Source organism: Colias philodice, chromosome 20 (assembly GCF_061535455.1).
Source record: "Colias philodice isolate Cphi_HAF_F1 chromosome 20, ilColPhil1 Martin Lab GWU primary, whole genome shotgun sequence".
Lineage (NCBI taxonomy): Eukaryota > Metazoa > Arthropoda > Insecta > Lepidoptera > Pieridae > Colias > Colias philodice.
Genome location: NC_143105.1, coordinates 9,179,757 through 9,196,543, shown reverse-complemented (window position 1 = coordinate 9,196,543; position 16,787 = coordinate 9,179,757). Strand labels below are relative to the sequence as shown.

The following is a 16,787-nucleotide window of genomic DNA, read 5'->3' as shown; positions in this document are numbered from 1 at the left end:
TTTGCAATCGTGTTTGTGATCTGCTTGATTTTTCGGAATATCCAATGATGTGCCCAAAAGCTTTCAAACATATGCTCTATCTTTGCATATTATGCTCATCTAAAAGGATAACCAGCTTCCCATTCTTCTCGATAAAAATGGTATCTAGAATCCGTGGTGGATAATAAAAATACTATTCATAAGTTTAGTTGCAAAATTCAGTTTCCTTATAAAGGTATAATCTCTCTAGATTAAAGAAACAGAAACAGAAAACTCAAATAAATGTTTGAGTTAGAGTTTGAGTTATGAGAAACAGATAGATAATTCATAGAGCAAAACTATCTATAAAGCCAGACATATCAAATGGTATTCCGCAACCAAATCTACATTCATCTTATTACATTTGCCTGCTGTTGTTAACAAAAAACACAAAAACCATTACTTCAGCACCGTCAAAACATGCCATTTAATCTACTTTCAATTCGTATCACGCTGTATCGGACAATTCTGTTTGTTCATGACAAATGGAGATCTATTATGGCCATTTCGTCACATTACGTAAGGAATTGCGTGTGACATAATGTTGCAATTATGGCTTCAAACTCTGTACTATATCTTTGAGGGAATCTATACTAATATTATAAAGCTGAAGAGTTTGTTAGTTTGAACGCGTTTATCTCAGGAACTACTTGTCCGATTTGAAAAATTATTTCGGTGTTAGATAGCCCATTTATCGAGGAAGGCTATATAGGCTATATATCATCACGCTGAGACCAACAGGAGTAGAGCACTGCGGGTAAAACCGCAGGGCACAGCTGATGCTTCAGCAGCTGATGGTTTTTTAATTCTTCGCCATTTATAATCCGTTGATGGGTGTAAATTCAAAACAATTAGCAAGTCTGAACACGGGTTACGAGACGCTATGATTATTTGTTGTTATCCATGGATGTATAATGAATAATGATGAATTATTAAATTTCAATAACTAAGAATATACTTGGAAATATTATGTCTATCACAGTATAACCTAGGCACCAGTCAAATACGTATAATTAATTAAAAATGATGAATTGTAATAACAAGAAATGAACGTAAGTCAGAAGTAGTAGAAATTTATGCTCTTTTCTTGTTTCTTCTCCACTCGTTAATTCATTATAATTATTATTAAAAAAACAAACATTCAAAACCAAAGCTCAAACGACAGCCATTAGCTTAATTTATAGTTCACATTATTTTCACTTTCCTCTATAAATGACGCAATAAAATGGAAAATGAAGGACTTATCTCAAGTGTTTGAGATTAAAGTTCGTTGGTTGCAATACATTAAATTTTAAACCTTATGCCTCTGTAATAACTGGTAGAGTTGAATAAAAAAGTGAAATGGCTATTGTTATCAACGCTAACCACTTGTGTATTGCAAATACTCGGTGACAGTTTTTAGAAAAGTATTATCTCTGTTACAGCTGATAGAAAGTTGGAGAGATAAGTACTGTCGTAGTATTTATTTTTCGTTTAGTTTGCGTTTGATTGGTGTGGTGAAATCAGACGGTAACGCCACAGATTAGAGAATAGTTACTTCGTAACAGATACATCACTTCCATACAAAAGCTAAAATACCTACGCTATATTTACCTACAAAATGCGCCGCAACTCGGCTGCAGTAAGAAATGTACTCTACGAACACGCACCGAGAAGCAAGTTTCCCGCGCACGCCGCGTGATTGCGTCATCAAACGAAAACTTTAGGGTTGTACCGAGCGCGTAAATTAAACACAGAGTTGCTGAAACACTTAATTTTTTATTGTTAATTATATTTGTTACATTATACAATAAAAAAATGAAATCTTATTGATAGTAGTTGTTTCCTTCGGTTTCACCCGCGTGGACCCGCTATATATTGTGTCTCCTGGATAAAAAGTAGCCTGGTAGGTTTGTGAGTTTCTTTGTTACTGCGTGGCTCGGGGGCTGCTGACTATATGGCTGAGATTTACGGGTTCACGGGTAGAGGGTTCATTCGGGTGAATCTGCGGCCACAAGACCAATACAGATAAAAATTATATGTGCTTTAATTTTATGAAATGTTTTATGAAATGTGTCGCAATAACCGGCCGCATCTTGGTAGCGAGCGCGGGAAACGTGACGCGGGTACGCAGTCTCGCGTGTGCCAACCAACTGCCGCTTGGGTCGGTACCGACCTACTGTGCGGTAGGCACATATAGCGCGACCTTGAGCGAGTGACGGAGGCCTGGTAACGCGCTTGATGGTTTTAAAATATATTTTTTTAGGTTTAGAATTAAGATACAGAAATATATAAGTGTATTTACATCATTTAATTTACTTAATCCGATAAACCACATGTTAAAAATACTTTTTCTTAGGTCAAATAGGAATTTCTCAGTTTATTAGATCATTGATTTATTTTTAAGTAACATGAGAGACGCACTTGCAACTTTAACATTCCAATATTACTTTTGCTTGAATTATTTGCTTATAATTTGCCTGAATACGGTGAAAATATGCGAACGGTAATCGAGCAAAGTAAAGGGAGTAAAGGCGCAAAGTACTTGTATCGATTAAAATACAAAGCAATTTAAGCTACTATGACGAAATACCACTTACTTCTAATTCACCATGGCTTTCGTAACACCATTGTCAAACTGTGCCCTACATTCACCCTTAAACTATTATATTATCTGTAGTGTCCGACCGAAACTGGTTTCCAGGCCGAAACCGAAACCGAAACCGAATGTTCGGCCGTGGCTTCAGTTTCGGCCGAAACCGAAACCGAAACCGAAACTCACGTGGTCAAGTATGAAATTTCTAAAAATACTGAACTTTGGTGCATTTTACCTATTATTTTGCCTTAATTAGGTTATGAAATGAAAACACAGTATATTAAATTTGTTGTACCTAATCATTTATTTAATATAAAATAAAAAAAAATATTTAATTTTTAAATATTAATAAGTAATAACAATTTTAATTTTTATTATTTTTTCAAATTAAGTTCTCAGTAAAATCAGTCATCTAAATCAAATCAGTAATTGTTACTGTTACTTTTAATAATAAGTTTTGGTTTTTTGAAATCTTTCTCTTTATTAGATAGAGTCTTTAGCTTTGGATTGGTATTTGTACTTAGAAGAATAATCAGTCTCTTTTAGGTACCTCTTAGGTATATAAAAATAATAATTATTAATTACTATTACACCCACTATTACACCCAGTTCCAATCTCAACGTAGATAATCAAAAATTGTTTCCACCAGCGTGGGTCAACCAACGCTTTGACAGCGTCCGTCAAAGCGTTGCCGAGGAAAACGAAGTTAGGCGAGCGTGAAAGTGTGTGAACTAAGTTCACTGAACTTGCGAAATAAGTTTCGGTTTCGGCAAAAGTTTCGGCCGATTTTGGCCGAAACCGAAACTGCGGCCGAAACTTGATTTTTGGCCGAAACTCGGCCGAAACCGAAACCGAAACCGAAAGTTCGGTCGGACACTAATTATCTGTGGCAAAACCTTGTGGTGACTGCTTAATGGTATATTGTTAGGAAGTTAGGAAATCTTGAAAATTTTAAAGAAATAATAGAGAAAGTTTGTACACAAAATGTCGAAGAGGAGTCAGTATAATACTGCATTCGAATGAAACAATTTATTTATATCCTTACAAATGAACGAGAGAACAAACCAAGACAATTTAACTTTTAAGCATGGTTGGGTGTTGGGTTTTTTTTCACGCAAAATTAATACAAATTTGAGTACATATCGAGTTTGTTATAAAGAGATAGATTAGCACGAAGAGGCTAATAAAAATTGTAATTACGCGACAAACCATGAACCATATATAACACCTTTAAATTACCATATACGAGCAAATAAACATATTTGATTTGATTTGACTCCAGCTAGTAGATCACTTCCAGTCTTTACCTAGATATACAATGCATTCAATCGTTCACGGGAGCAAAGCTGCATAGCATAAAGCAAATTCAAACATTGCCCACATTAAATTAAAACATAGCGTTCAAAGGCGTAAACTACGCTATGTTTTAGTTCATCAAAGGCGTGCCACCATTTATTTACAATTAAAACCACTATAATTATATCATAAGCCGTCCAAATCTAATTGTTATTTATGGTACATGTAATTTGGCTACCAGTTAGATAATTTATTGCTACGTAGGTACTTGGAAATTATTATACAATTATTTTAACAACCGTAATCAAATTTTCGGTATTGATTGTAGCACTTTGGGTATGCTCTCTTTGTGATCGAATAATTCATATCTGGGGGCACGGTAGTGCCCCCGCCAAGACGAGCCAAGCGAAACGCACGGGCACTACCTACCTTTTCTCGAAGCGCTTCGACGTTTTTTTGAACCCTCATAACTTGGGTTTGGATTATGCTAGATCAACAAAATTTTCGGGATATATTGTCAATAGCAGACTTATTGAACATATTAAGTTTTAATTACATTAGCTTTTATACTTCAGATTTTATTTATATCTAAAAAACGCTAATTTCGTCACTGACTCACTGATGATCATCAAAATTCTTAAGGTATTTCCTAATGTCCTAGAAAGCTGAAATTTTGTATGTAAGCTAGTATTAGCACACAAACAACAAAAAAATTATAAAACTTGTAACTTTCATCCCCCAACCCCTTAAACTAGGGGATGGGAGTTTGTATGAGAGCTGTAATTTTAAATTAAATTTTGATGACGCTAGAGGTCTAATCTAATAATCTAAAACTTGGTTCCCCTAGATATATATATATATATATATGTATAGGTACTCCTTGTTAAGAAAAAAAAATTAAAAATTTAATCGACATAATATATTGAGACATATACTTCAGATCAGATCATATAAATATGAATGAATAGAAGTGATGCGAACGTCTCCTGCCTCTTACGTCCACACAGTAGCTAAAAATAAAAAAAAATTGTTACAAACAACTTACAAAAAGAAATGAAATCCCACCAAAAACATTTTCATGTAAAATGTTGCCAAGACGAGCCCATATGACTCGAACTGTCAAAAAGTTATCAGATCTCATGTAGAGCCAAGCTTCTAACACTACACGCCCTAACTCTACAAGGCCTAACTTCACAAACTCTACACCTTAGTCAAAATATGTGGCTTGGCCGTTCGTTACTACAAGAACTATTGTATATCACAAAAGTAATGAACAGTGAATTAATTTTTCACCTTACCCCGATGTGAATGTAGCGAAATGGCCAAGCCACATATTTTGACTAAGGTGTAGAGTTTGTGAAGTTAGGCCTTGTAGAGTTAGGGCGTGTAGTGTTAGAAGCTTGGCTCTACATGAGATCTGATAACTTTTTGACAGTTCGAGTTATATGGGCTCGTCTTGGCAACATTTTACATGAAAATGTTTTTGGTGGGATACATATTTCATTGAGTAATAGAGTGGAATTATTTGCGACGTGCAGATAAAAAACTAATTATATGAACTTTAATAAGGTGTTTTGTTCAAGTTATTATATTAGTTATTTAAAATCTTGTTAGATTAACACAGAAGGAAAAAGGCATCAAAATTTCCAACTTAGGGTACGTTCAGATGACAAGCGTTCAACGCGCGTTTTGATAACGCGCGTTTACAACTACATAACGACTATTCAGGGCCGTATACATGCTAACGCGCGTTTTATTGATACGCGCGTTGAACGCTGCACTAGCGCTCGACTGTTGTCAGCGCGCGTCAACGCGCGCTTTGAGATCATTGGTTTTCCATATTGCCGTTCAGTTGAGCGCGCGCTTTCGACGCGGTTGGACGAATTTTAGGGTTCATCGGGTCATCAAGAAATCGTCCGAAATGGAAACCAAAGCTTTTATTATGGAATTATTTATAAACGAAATAGAGAAACGTCCTGCGATATGGGACATGACAAGTAGCGATTATTCAGATAGGAATTTAAAGAGACGGGCTTGGGAAGAACTTGTCCTCATATTCTGTGAAGGAGATGATAGTGAAGAAAAGAAGAAATTATTATGTGACTCTACTGACTGAACCATGGCGGTCGCGGCAATGCGCGTTCAACGCCTGGCAAGCGCGTATCATGTGCACACTAAACAAAAGATTAGCGCGCGTTCAACGCGCGTTGAACGCTTGTCATCTGAACGTACCCTTACCGTGCTAAAACGAGTACATGCAGTATGAGTACGAGCAAATGGCAATTACTTATGTCCTGCAGAACTGCATTTACTTATGTCACATAACTTTTAGCATATCTCTTGACAATTTTGTTCTGATTAAATATACGTAAAATAAATGTGCATTGCAATATGTAGGTAAACAGCGAAACGAAAAAAAACGTAAAAGGCGACTCACTGCGTATCACACAAATACAGCCTAGCCACAAAAAAAGCAACAAAAAGTTAGCATTCAAAACAGATAATGAACCAAATGTTGACAATACCAGCGAGCAACAAAGGTATCTGCATTATGATTGGTCGATGTCCGTCGGTCAGTTGTTGAGAACAATTGCGAGTGACCGGCGTGCGCGAAGCGTGACACATTGTGCAAGGACAAACGATTTTAATGATATTTGCATTTATTTTGAATAATAAAGAGTGAGTGTCTATGTTAGTATCTGTAAAATTGTAAATATGTATTTCAGAGATGATGAAAATATTCGAACAAAACAACGACAGATAAGAGTGATTTCTCTATGCTTTGCATTATTAAAATATAATGGATAATATTGTATTCGTTAACATAATTTACAGTTAACTAAGCTTTTACAGCCATCGATAAAAGCTACCACATTAAACGACTAACCCAAATATGTACAATCTTCAAACATTAAACAATTTAAAAGATAATTTGCAACGTACCCAGTTATTATTGCAATCAACACACCTTTACTGCCATCTGAAATCTTAACTGTCCATTTAATGTGCTTTATGTCTAAAAATACGCTTCTTTAAGATCATCTCTAAGACAAACTTGGAAAGCTCTAATCAAGTTTGAACTTTACTACAAGGACATAAGTTATAAAATGCATAAAATGTTCATAGATATAATCTGGAGTTGTTAATACCGACGTGAATTAAAAACGGTTATGGCCATAGTATTTAGTTGATATGACTGTTGTATTTAATGTTTACTATCGCCATATACATTTGAGGCTTCGTTAAACCAATTACTTGAAGCGATTACAGCGTTATTAGGCCGTTTATCACGTAGCAACTGAGTAAAAGATTTAACAAGCACTAAATAAAGCGGTTATGATACAAAAGGAATAAAATACATCGCTTCACTAATTATTTATTATAACGAAGTGCAGTCGTAAAATAATACATATAAACACAGAACTATATCGATATAGTTCTGTGGATATAAAAAGGAACGATATCATACCATCTCGCTTGCACAATGTATGCATCTGCTATTTAAGTTCGTGTTGTAATTTAGTTACCAATTACTCTTTCTTATTTAAAACAAGTCCTAACCTCACAATTTACAATCATTTGAAATGTTTGGCCTTAAAAGTTTCCCTGTAATACCGTTTATCCTGATTCGTCTGCAAAACAAACAATACAGTTTATATAAATCAATCACGTTCAAAGAAATTGGCATGCCTACAGAGCGTTCTGTTTACTTCAAATTAAACGGTTTTAAATCGCGAATCACTCACGAAATGAGCACAGACGGTTCAGATCTTAACACGTCATTAACGAGCTATAAATTCATACGCTTCATTCAGAAGCATAAACAAGCAAATTCAGTATTCATTCATCACATTTACGGAAAAATAGCAAAAACTTCCACAAAAACCTCGGAATCCGGACACAGCACATGGCCGTTGGTTTGTGTTCTTCATCGCTTTGGGACGTCAAAATAAACGTTCAAGGGCATTGCACTGTGAGCAGCCGAAAGTTATGGCGGGCTATTTCTGGTTACCGGCAACCTGCGCCGTGTGTTTGGTAGTTACTCGTTAATCAGACTGATTTGGTGTGGAGCTATTGGCAGTAGGAGGTTTTGGACTCGATTTGGGTGGGTCAATACATTAAGACTTGGCAAAGACAGAAGATCGTATATTTAAACCTGCATCTATAGAACTGAAATTCTATAGAGACTTACTACGGTACTGTTTCTGAATAAGTTTGACCAACAGATCTCCTGCGATTCTGTTAAGCAGTAGTTTTGGCATCATCTTATTTCTGATATTTTAGCAGTTCGAACGATATTTTCAACGTAAGTTTAGTTCAATGTGCATAACGATACGGACTATAAATACACAACTTTCTCAACATAAATATAATCTTTTCCAACAATTGCATTTTAATTTCCTTCTTATTTATCATAGATACAAGATTTAAGGCTAAAAACCTGAATATACGGCTGCAATATCATAAATATTTGTACATAAAACGCTTCAATAAGTCTAGAGAGCAAACAAAGCATTTCATTCATCCTCTACGATTCCAAACTAGGACATGTAAACTTATAATTTGCGTAAACAGACGCATTAGCGCCTACGCTCACATTCGTGCTTTGTGCTCGAATAACTGTTCATATGTTTACCTATTTAAAGTGGGTAATGCTGAAAACGTATTTCAAAATAAACAGGATAGTGGTATGTGGTATCGCACCTAAAAATTACATTTTTCTCCCCAATATTTAATGATTTGCTTCCAATTTACATACAATAATTGTGTTCTAAATCCTTGCCAAGAATTTCTAAACCGGGATTGCAATCACCATAGTAACAAAGCTTGATTATATCGGTACAAAACCTACATAAACTTAAAATAGAATCGTTTTTAAAAATAAAGTTAACAGCACTAAATCTGGTACCACACTAACAAAGAGAAGAACAAGATGTATACTCAAAAGACATTATGAACGCAATCAAACTAGAAATCGTTTAAGAGCAATAACATTAAACCAAATCAAGTGAAAACATGCATAATGAAAGACAAAGTAAACACAAAGACATCTATCTCGACGCTATTAAGGTCGTAGTGGTCTGTGATAAATCTGCTCAGTCTTATATATTGTTATTCCGATCTCGCGTGCATTATGAATGCCGATTTTGAGATAATTGCCTTACCTTGAAAGTTCTATGAATAAGATACCATTAGACGGTAATGTATACTGTGAAAATTTCCAAGGAATAAATTAGAACTATGCATGGAGATGGAGCTATATGTTTCAAGGATACAACATAACTACACATATCCATTGCACATATCTACTAGAAATAACAAGGAAGATGAATAGACTAAATACATTTTAAATATGCTTTAGTGTCAATAAAGTCAAGGCCATTTATTAAAGCTATTTAATATTTATGTATGTTAATATTTTATGACATCGTATTGCAATACAAAAATAGATATTTCACACAAATTTGGACTGGGAGTCAAAAGAGATAGATAAGACAGCGTAGAGCTTGTACTTCCTTTATTGTTACGTGAAGAAGATATTTTCAAACAAAACATTATCAATGACTTTCAGGACCTTGAAAATGTATTTCCATAATAATCGTATTCAGTGATATACAGGCATATGCCGTGACCTTGCGGGCTTGTGAAGTTGGAGTACGTTATGTCGGTCGTTACATACCGTTACGCACGTGAATGTACTATGTGATCTATGTGATCCTTAACGTGATGGGAATAAGGTTTATTATATAATATCTTTAGCAGCAGACTTAAATTTTCAAAATCATCTAATCTAAATACATTGTGTACATGTAAAGACTGGCAACAATTTTTTTTAATTACTTAATAAAGAGAGTTAAAATTACACGTGTTTGATATTAAAATAGTTAAATAGAACAAGGCTAGACGCAATCTTTTATATAGTATCTTTTATATAGTAAAAAGATATCCTGGGCATAACGAAATAACTAGCATTTCTAGATTAGCAAGGTTTTGAGAGCCAAGAATCGGACTGCTAATGTTTTCAAAGCTTGCGTTGTCATCAAATTGCCCATACAGTTATGACTTGGATGTTTCTCACGCAGATTTCTGCTCAGCAAATGATTTGTTACTCTCTTAAACAGGGAAGTCTAATAGCTCTTTTAAAATTCCAAACATGTACAAAAATGTTTTAACGTGATGATATCTCATAGTCCTTGCGTAAGTTGAATCAGATAGTACGATGACAAGTGGATAAAACGTTGCTTAAGATAGCATACTAACACAAATATGCTCGTAGTTCTGTTTATGTAATAACTTGAGTGGGATGCTGGTAGTTCTGTTTCGGTAATAAGCGTTTGGAAGTTTTCAAGTGGGTAAATTTTCTTTACCATGTGTATTTCATTTGACTGCAGATTTAATCCATCATCTGGAATAGTTAGATTTTCATTTGTTTTCGATTTTATATTTTCTGTTTAAATCTGTTGTATGATTGTATTATTTATTGTAGTACTTTAATTTTAACTGTTTACTCGTGTGTGCCGTGATCATTTACGTTTTTATATAATACCAATAGATTCTTAAATTTAAAACAGAACTAATAGGAATATCGACTTGTCACTAATTAAGACGGTAGCTTTCATGTTCTGTTTCGTATTTGACCTCTCATTGCGATATTTCATACAAAGAGACTATTGTATGGTTCCGTCTAATTAGGCACATAGCCTCTAAAATTATCGAGTAGCGAAGTTAATTTGGCTCCAAAGGCACCGTTATGACAAATATTATGTACAACGGTTCTGTGATATTTGTCACTTTATGTGTTTGTTACAGTAAATTATGGTGTACTTGTACAATTCTTTATGGCAATACGTGAGGCTTTGAAATTTAGCAGCTAAAAAAATTTGTTCAATACGTGAACAATGTGTGATATTTAACTTTTTACTAAATCTATTTTACGTAACAATTTTTCTACACAGCTTTTGTTATAATGTTTTGATGAAAATATAATAAGGTCATAGGTATCGGCATTTTCTACTGTACTCAATGACGTCTATCCAAAGGCAATATTAATCCTTGATCATAGATTACAATGTATAGAGTATAGACCATAGATAAGCTTGTAAATAAAGGATTTATTTAAGAACTATGTACACGTACCGTTAGTATGGGTATTTGGGTCGTGCCCGCAACACTATGTCGATTCCAAACTGTTATTTATATCAAGCCTAAAGCTGCGTGTACACCATGACACTCAACATCTTAATTTGATCTAGTGAAAGCGCATAAAGGGGTTTATTAATAAATGTGATTGAAATGTTTGCTTTAATTATTAATCTATCATTTATAATTTATATTTAATTTATTAGTTGTACCTACGTTAATACTAATAACTTTGTCCCTTTAAAAAGTGTATTGCGTAGGTTCATCATTAATAGCATCTAATAAAGATTGAATACACCAGGACAAGCTATGTGATATTATTAATCCAAAATACTGACCTAATTTATATATAAATGTTTCGTAGAACCTCTTATATGATGGAGTGCTATTTAGCTAATGATATCTTCATGCAATTGAAATCAACTCGAGTTTACGATAGCACACACTGCACATTGACTCTTATTCTGAACTAGTTAACCATCTTGACAGTTTTGTTAACAAGATTAGTTTTAAAAGCTTACCAAAGTATCGTCACGCGTAAACAACCGCTATTCCCGCTAGTACCAATCAAATACTTGCGATCGCAGAATAAAAAATGTGACAAATGTTTGACAATGCCGAAAGTGGAGCGAGCTACGTGACATATTGGTGTTTGTATCGGAATGTTGTCGCGTGACTGCTTTACAAAAGGTGACGTCAGATTTTGACGTGTTGGGCGTTTTAAGTTTAGAGAAGAGTTTGTGGAGTGTCCAGCTACAAGCAAGAATATGGTGTTTATTAGAACGAAGTAGAAGAGTTTGTACGGTGTGTCCAGCTGCAAGCAGTAGATATTAGTTAAAATGTAAAAAAAGTCGCGCGTGTCGTGCAGTGATGATTTGCCCTAAAAATTCTGATTAAAGAAATAGAAATACTATTAATTATTCCATTACAACGCGGTCACATTAACTTGACGCATGGGCCATGGGCAAAATGACAAAATGACGACATCGAAGCCATGCGGCATGGCTTTGATGACGTTATTTTGTATCGGTAACAGAGATGCTAACCATACTGACGATTGCCGGGCGAGCTAAGGGAATACGGGGGGAAGCAGGCGGGTTTTCGTATTCCAGCGATGCGTCAAGTTAATGTGACCGCGTTGTACTTTCCTTTATTGTATAACTTTTGGATATACATATTTACATTGACCAATTTTTGAATAAATTACAAGAAATTTGAATTTCTATAAGTGAATCTTTTACTATTTCCTCTACGTTAAAATCCAACCCCCGTAAGCAAAGCGTACCTCGTACCTATCCCACCACGTTTAAGTTTACTATTTGACTGTGGACAAAATATTTTTGCATGTACAATATAAAATATATCAAGTTATGTACTGAATTAATAACAGAAGAAAATACAAAAATTTATCCTGTAGAAGAAAATTACCTTTAAACATGATAGTAGTAAGACTATTATTATAAAATGTGTATGATTGTATCCAAGTAAAAGTAAAATTTACCTTTTTAAATCCTGTACCGCCCGAATCTGTAACAATAGTTGAACATTAGAACACATAAACATCACAGCATACACCACCTTCTACCCTTAAGAATAACGCCCAGAATCCGATGCACAGATTTATAAATAAAGTGATATAATTGAATAAGAGGAAGCCCCAGTGGGTCAGCGGTATAATTAGCGACGAAACGGTACATGGTCGCATGTGAGAACTGTATCGATCGACAACCGGTCACATCTTTTTATAATGATAGTGAAAGAGCTTGTGAGTAAGCAAAAAGTACGACTTAATTCAGTACCTGGATGACTTAGCCTTTTGATATTCTGTAATAATGAATCCTGGCTAGATATTTTTACCACCTATAGCAGTTGCATAGTAAATTTCATGAAAATCGTTAGAGCCGTTTCTAAGGAAATAACGGTCGTTTAACTTTTCGACTTTCCCTATCACACTAAACTAAGTAACTCTAGGAGTAGATTTTTTATATTATTATACATAGATGCATCTTAATACTATTATAAAGGCGAAAGTTTGTATGGATGTATGGATGTTTGTTACTCTTTCACGTAAAAACTACTGAACCGATTACAATGAAATTTAGCACACATATAGAGTGTAACTTGGATTAACACATAGGATAGGTTTTATCCCGGAAATCCCACGGGAACGGGAACTATGCGGGTTTTCCTTTGAAAATGCGGGCGAAGCCGCGGGCGGAAATCTAGTTATGTTATATTTTAGGGTTATTCTAATAAGAAATATCAAGTTTAGAAGTTTATCTGCAAATACCTCATAACGTGATGGTCATTATCATTCACTACATATGTTCAATTGATCGCAATTAATCTATTAATGTAACGGACATCTGTGTTTATACGAGTATCGCCCCATACAGACTTCTCTATTTTCTTAGTTATTACCTCATAAGATTGTAGAAATCCTAAATGTAACCTTAATAGTTTTAGCCGTAGGTAAATTGTTAAAAAATCTGATTGTCTTTACATATGCCGGATAGTTAAATAAATTTGCGTTATATCTTACTGTCTTTATCAACCGCGTAGATTAGTCCTTCGAGCCGGATTATTTTTTAAATTGTACAAAATTCGCTTTATTCCTTTACATGCTATCATATTATTTCATTAAAGAAGAAACTTGATATACCTATTGATTATCCACTAAACAAAATTGATTTATCGATCGTCAAAATATCAAGTCAGCGCCGCGTGAAATGAAATAGACGAACAATCGGGGCCACTTCCACACGCAATGACCTTGTCACAACTTGTATCACAAACAGTTATCCACGACTCCGGGCCTCTACCCATAGAACCTCCTTACTCTTCCAACTGGAACGGATAACAACGATCCAAAAATGCAAGTCTACTTCGATAATTTCGCCTGCAAACTCATTAATTCAAATCGACGTTGATCGAACTGCCTCAGAAATGTACCGTGAAACACTATTCCACTTTTTCACATGTCATACCGATGGAAAGAGATGAATATATTTCGCAATTACCGTTCTAAATGACTTAGTTAAGGTGATGGATGGACCGTATTTTCATACATTCCGATCGTGTCGGTTCGAATGCAAATTTCACAGTTCAGATGAAAGTAATAAATTCTTATCAATGGTAATGTTGGAATGGAATAAATCGCTTTGTAAATGAGCTACTTATTTCAGTTGTGCAATCTTGTTATAGATCTTAAAAGGAATGTCGTATAAATATGGAGTTGGTAGATAAGGTTAACTGAAAACTGATTAACTAACGAAATGGCTTATTGCTGATATGGGCTGTGTTTAAGTGCTTTACTTCTACCAATTAGAAACGTAGACATTCCATTTTAGAAATCACTAACAAAATTTTTAGAACATACCCTCAAATATTTTCACATAAAGTGACAATCCCTATATAAACCCTGATGATGCATTTAACCAAAAGCCACTCGTTATTGCGTGCCATACAGAATTCCAGTATATCATTACTCCAGTAGGGCAGTAGGCGAGTCCGGGAGCAGATGCGTGTTAAGCCAATTACGAGCGAACAAAAAGCACATGTAGGTAGGCTAGGGCGGTAGGCAAAAAGCGCACGCGCATCATGTGTTGTCAATGGGTAACCGACTTTGAAAATGGTAGTAATTGTGAATATGATTTTTTTAATTTTTTATAAGGGAATGAAAATTGCGTCGTAGGTTATGCAGAACTTTGAATCCTTCGAATCCTCGTCCATAATAATAACCTAAGTTTATGTTTGGTCATTTATTTTGCAAATTCGATATCGTTTCATAAAAAGAAATGCCTTTACATCAAAAATGCTTTAATTCACGTCCAACTGTTTGATCATTTTCGCATGTTTAATTAATACAGACATGTGAGTAATAAAATAAACATAATTAAATGAACATTACACATACATTGGTACCATGTGACGAATGACAACTGACCTCAGTTGACCCGCTGACCGCTACAGCAATTTCTTTGAACATGGGAACTTAGATATTTAGGGCGAGTCGGGTTTCAATCAATCTGATGTACAGAAAATTACATATATTTGTAATTAAGGCCCTAGATTGCATAGACATAGTAGTCATTTTATATTCCATCATAAAGAAAATATAAGACTTGTGTAAGATTCTTTAGCATTAGTGTATGAGTTAGAATTTTATAATTAGTAAACTTCCGAACGTAAGACCAGGTTTATTAGTCTTATATTGTTCCTCAAATTTTAAATAATGCATTTAATTCTGATAAAAACCATTGGATGAAAACTATTCTTTAGATTTGTAAAAAAATCTTCAACCTTTTACAATCCATATTTTATTATTATATATATTAATATTATAAATGCGAAAGTAACTCTGTCTGTCTGTCTGTTACTCAATCACGCCTAAACTACTGAACCAATTTTCATGAAATTTGGTATGGAGATATTTTGATACCCGAGAAAGGACATAGGATACTTTTTATCCCGGGACAATGACGCAATCCCGGAAATCCCACGGGAACGGGAACTATGCGGGTTTTTCTTTGACTGTGAGGGCGAAGCCGCGGGCGGAAACCTAGTAATTTATAAGTTCGGTACTTGATGATAAATGGTATCCATACATACCTACAGTAAATATATCATACATCATGTTTAGTTTTTTACTGTAGGATACATCGATATCCTACCGTAAACAAAATTAACGAGATACATAAAGCACACAAAATATACATTACTATGCTACACACATCTATATCACGAAACACACAACTAGGGCATGAATATCGGAATCTCGGAATCTCGCAATATCGGAATCTCGGAATGAAAATTACGATATTACAATTCCGATACTGAGTGATCCAATATCGTTATATCGGAATTAAGATTTTTTTTATTCAGTGCTAAGTTAAAATTTGCGGCAATTTAAATAATTAGGCAGATTTAAAAAAAGAAATAGGTATAGTGGTGATTGAAATGACGCATTTCAGTATGCCTATCTCACTCTTTCACAACGTATAACTCACTTGCTTATTCGCTCGCACAGAGAAACAAAGCGTCTTACCTGCTGTGTGCATCAGTCACTTTCATGAACTGTAAAGTTAAGAAGTAAACACCTCTTAACTCTGTGTGTGTTTTCTGGCGACCTTGTCAAAGGCCTATGAGAAATCGGTATAAATTGCGTCGACTTGGTAACCCTAATCAACTGCCTCAATTAGGTAACTTACATATGAGATAAGATTTGTAATTGTGGACTTTTTATGGCTAAAAAGTAGAAAGTAGAAACCATGTTAGAATTCAGAAAGAAGACTATAGAGATGCTTGTAGAGTACATCATAAACCATTGATTCAAAAACCTTTGACAAGGTAGAAAGAATGGAGATTGGGCGATAATTTGAAATGAGCTCACGATTGCCACTCTTAAAAATGGGAACAATTCGAGCTTGTTTTCAAACTGATGGAAACAAACCATTATTTAGGGAAGTATTAAAAATTAGTGACAGGGGAACAGACAGCACGTCTGCACAACGGGAAAGAATTAAGAAATATGGGCGGGACATTGTCTGGACATGGCCCTTTGATCGGGTACAGGGCCAGTAGTGCTATTATAATTGTATGATATTGAGAATGTACTGAGCACAGAAGTTACGTTGGATGCATTATAGGTAAAGCCATATATTTGTAGTCCATGTGTTGTGTAGGTTTGAAGACAGAGAAGAAATACTTGCCAAATAGGTCACTTATATCTTTTGGGTTATTACTAGGTAACACTAC

General features: G+C 34.8%; 1 protein-coding gene across 2 annotated transcripts in view; it reads right to left on the bottom strand.

Moving 5' to 3' along the window:
• smash (smallish) overlaps window positions 1–16,787 on the bottom strand; it is a 149,002-nt gene that overhangs the window by 98,422 nt on the left and 33,793 nt on the right. Inside the window, exon 2 of one of the 2 annotated variants that reach the window (XM_089708041.1) lies at window positions 12,532–12,557. The exons of the other annotated variant lie outside the window; for it this stretch is intronic. The gene's annotated coding sequence lies outside the window, so the exon portion shown is untranslated. The remainder of the gene's footprint in view (window positions 1–12,531; window positions 12,558–16,787) is intronic. 2 annotated transcript variants of the gene reach the window in all.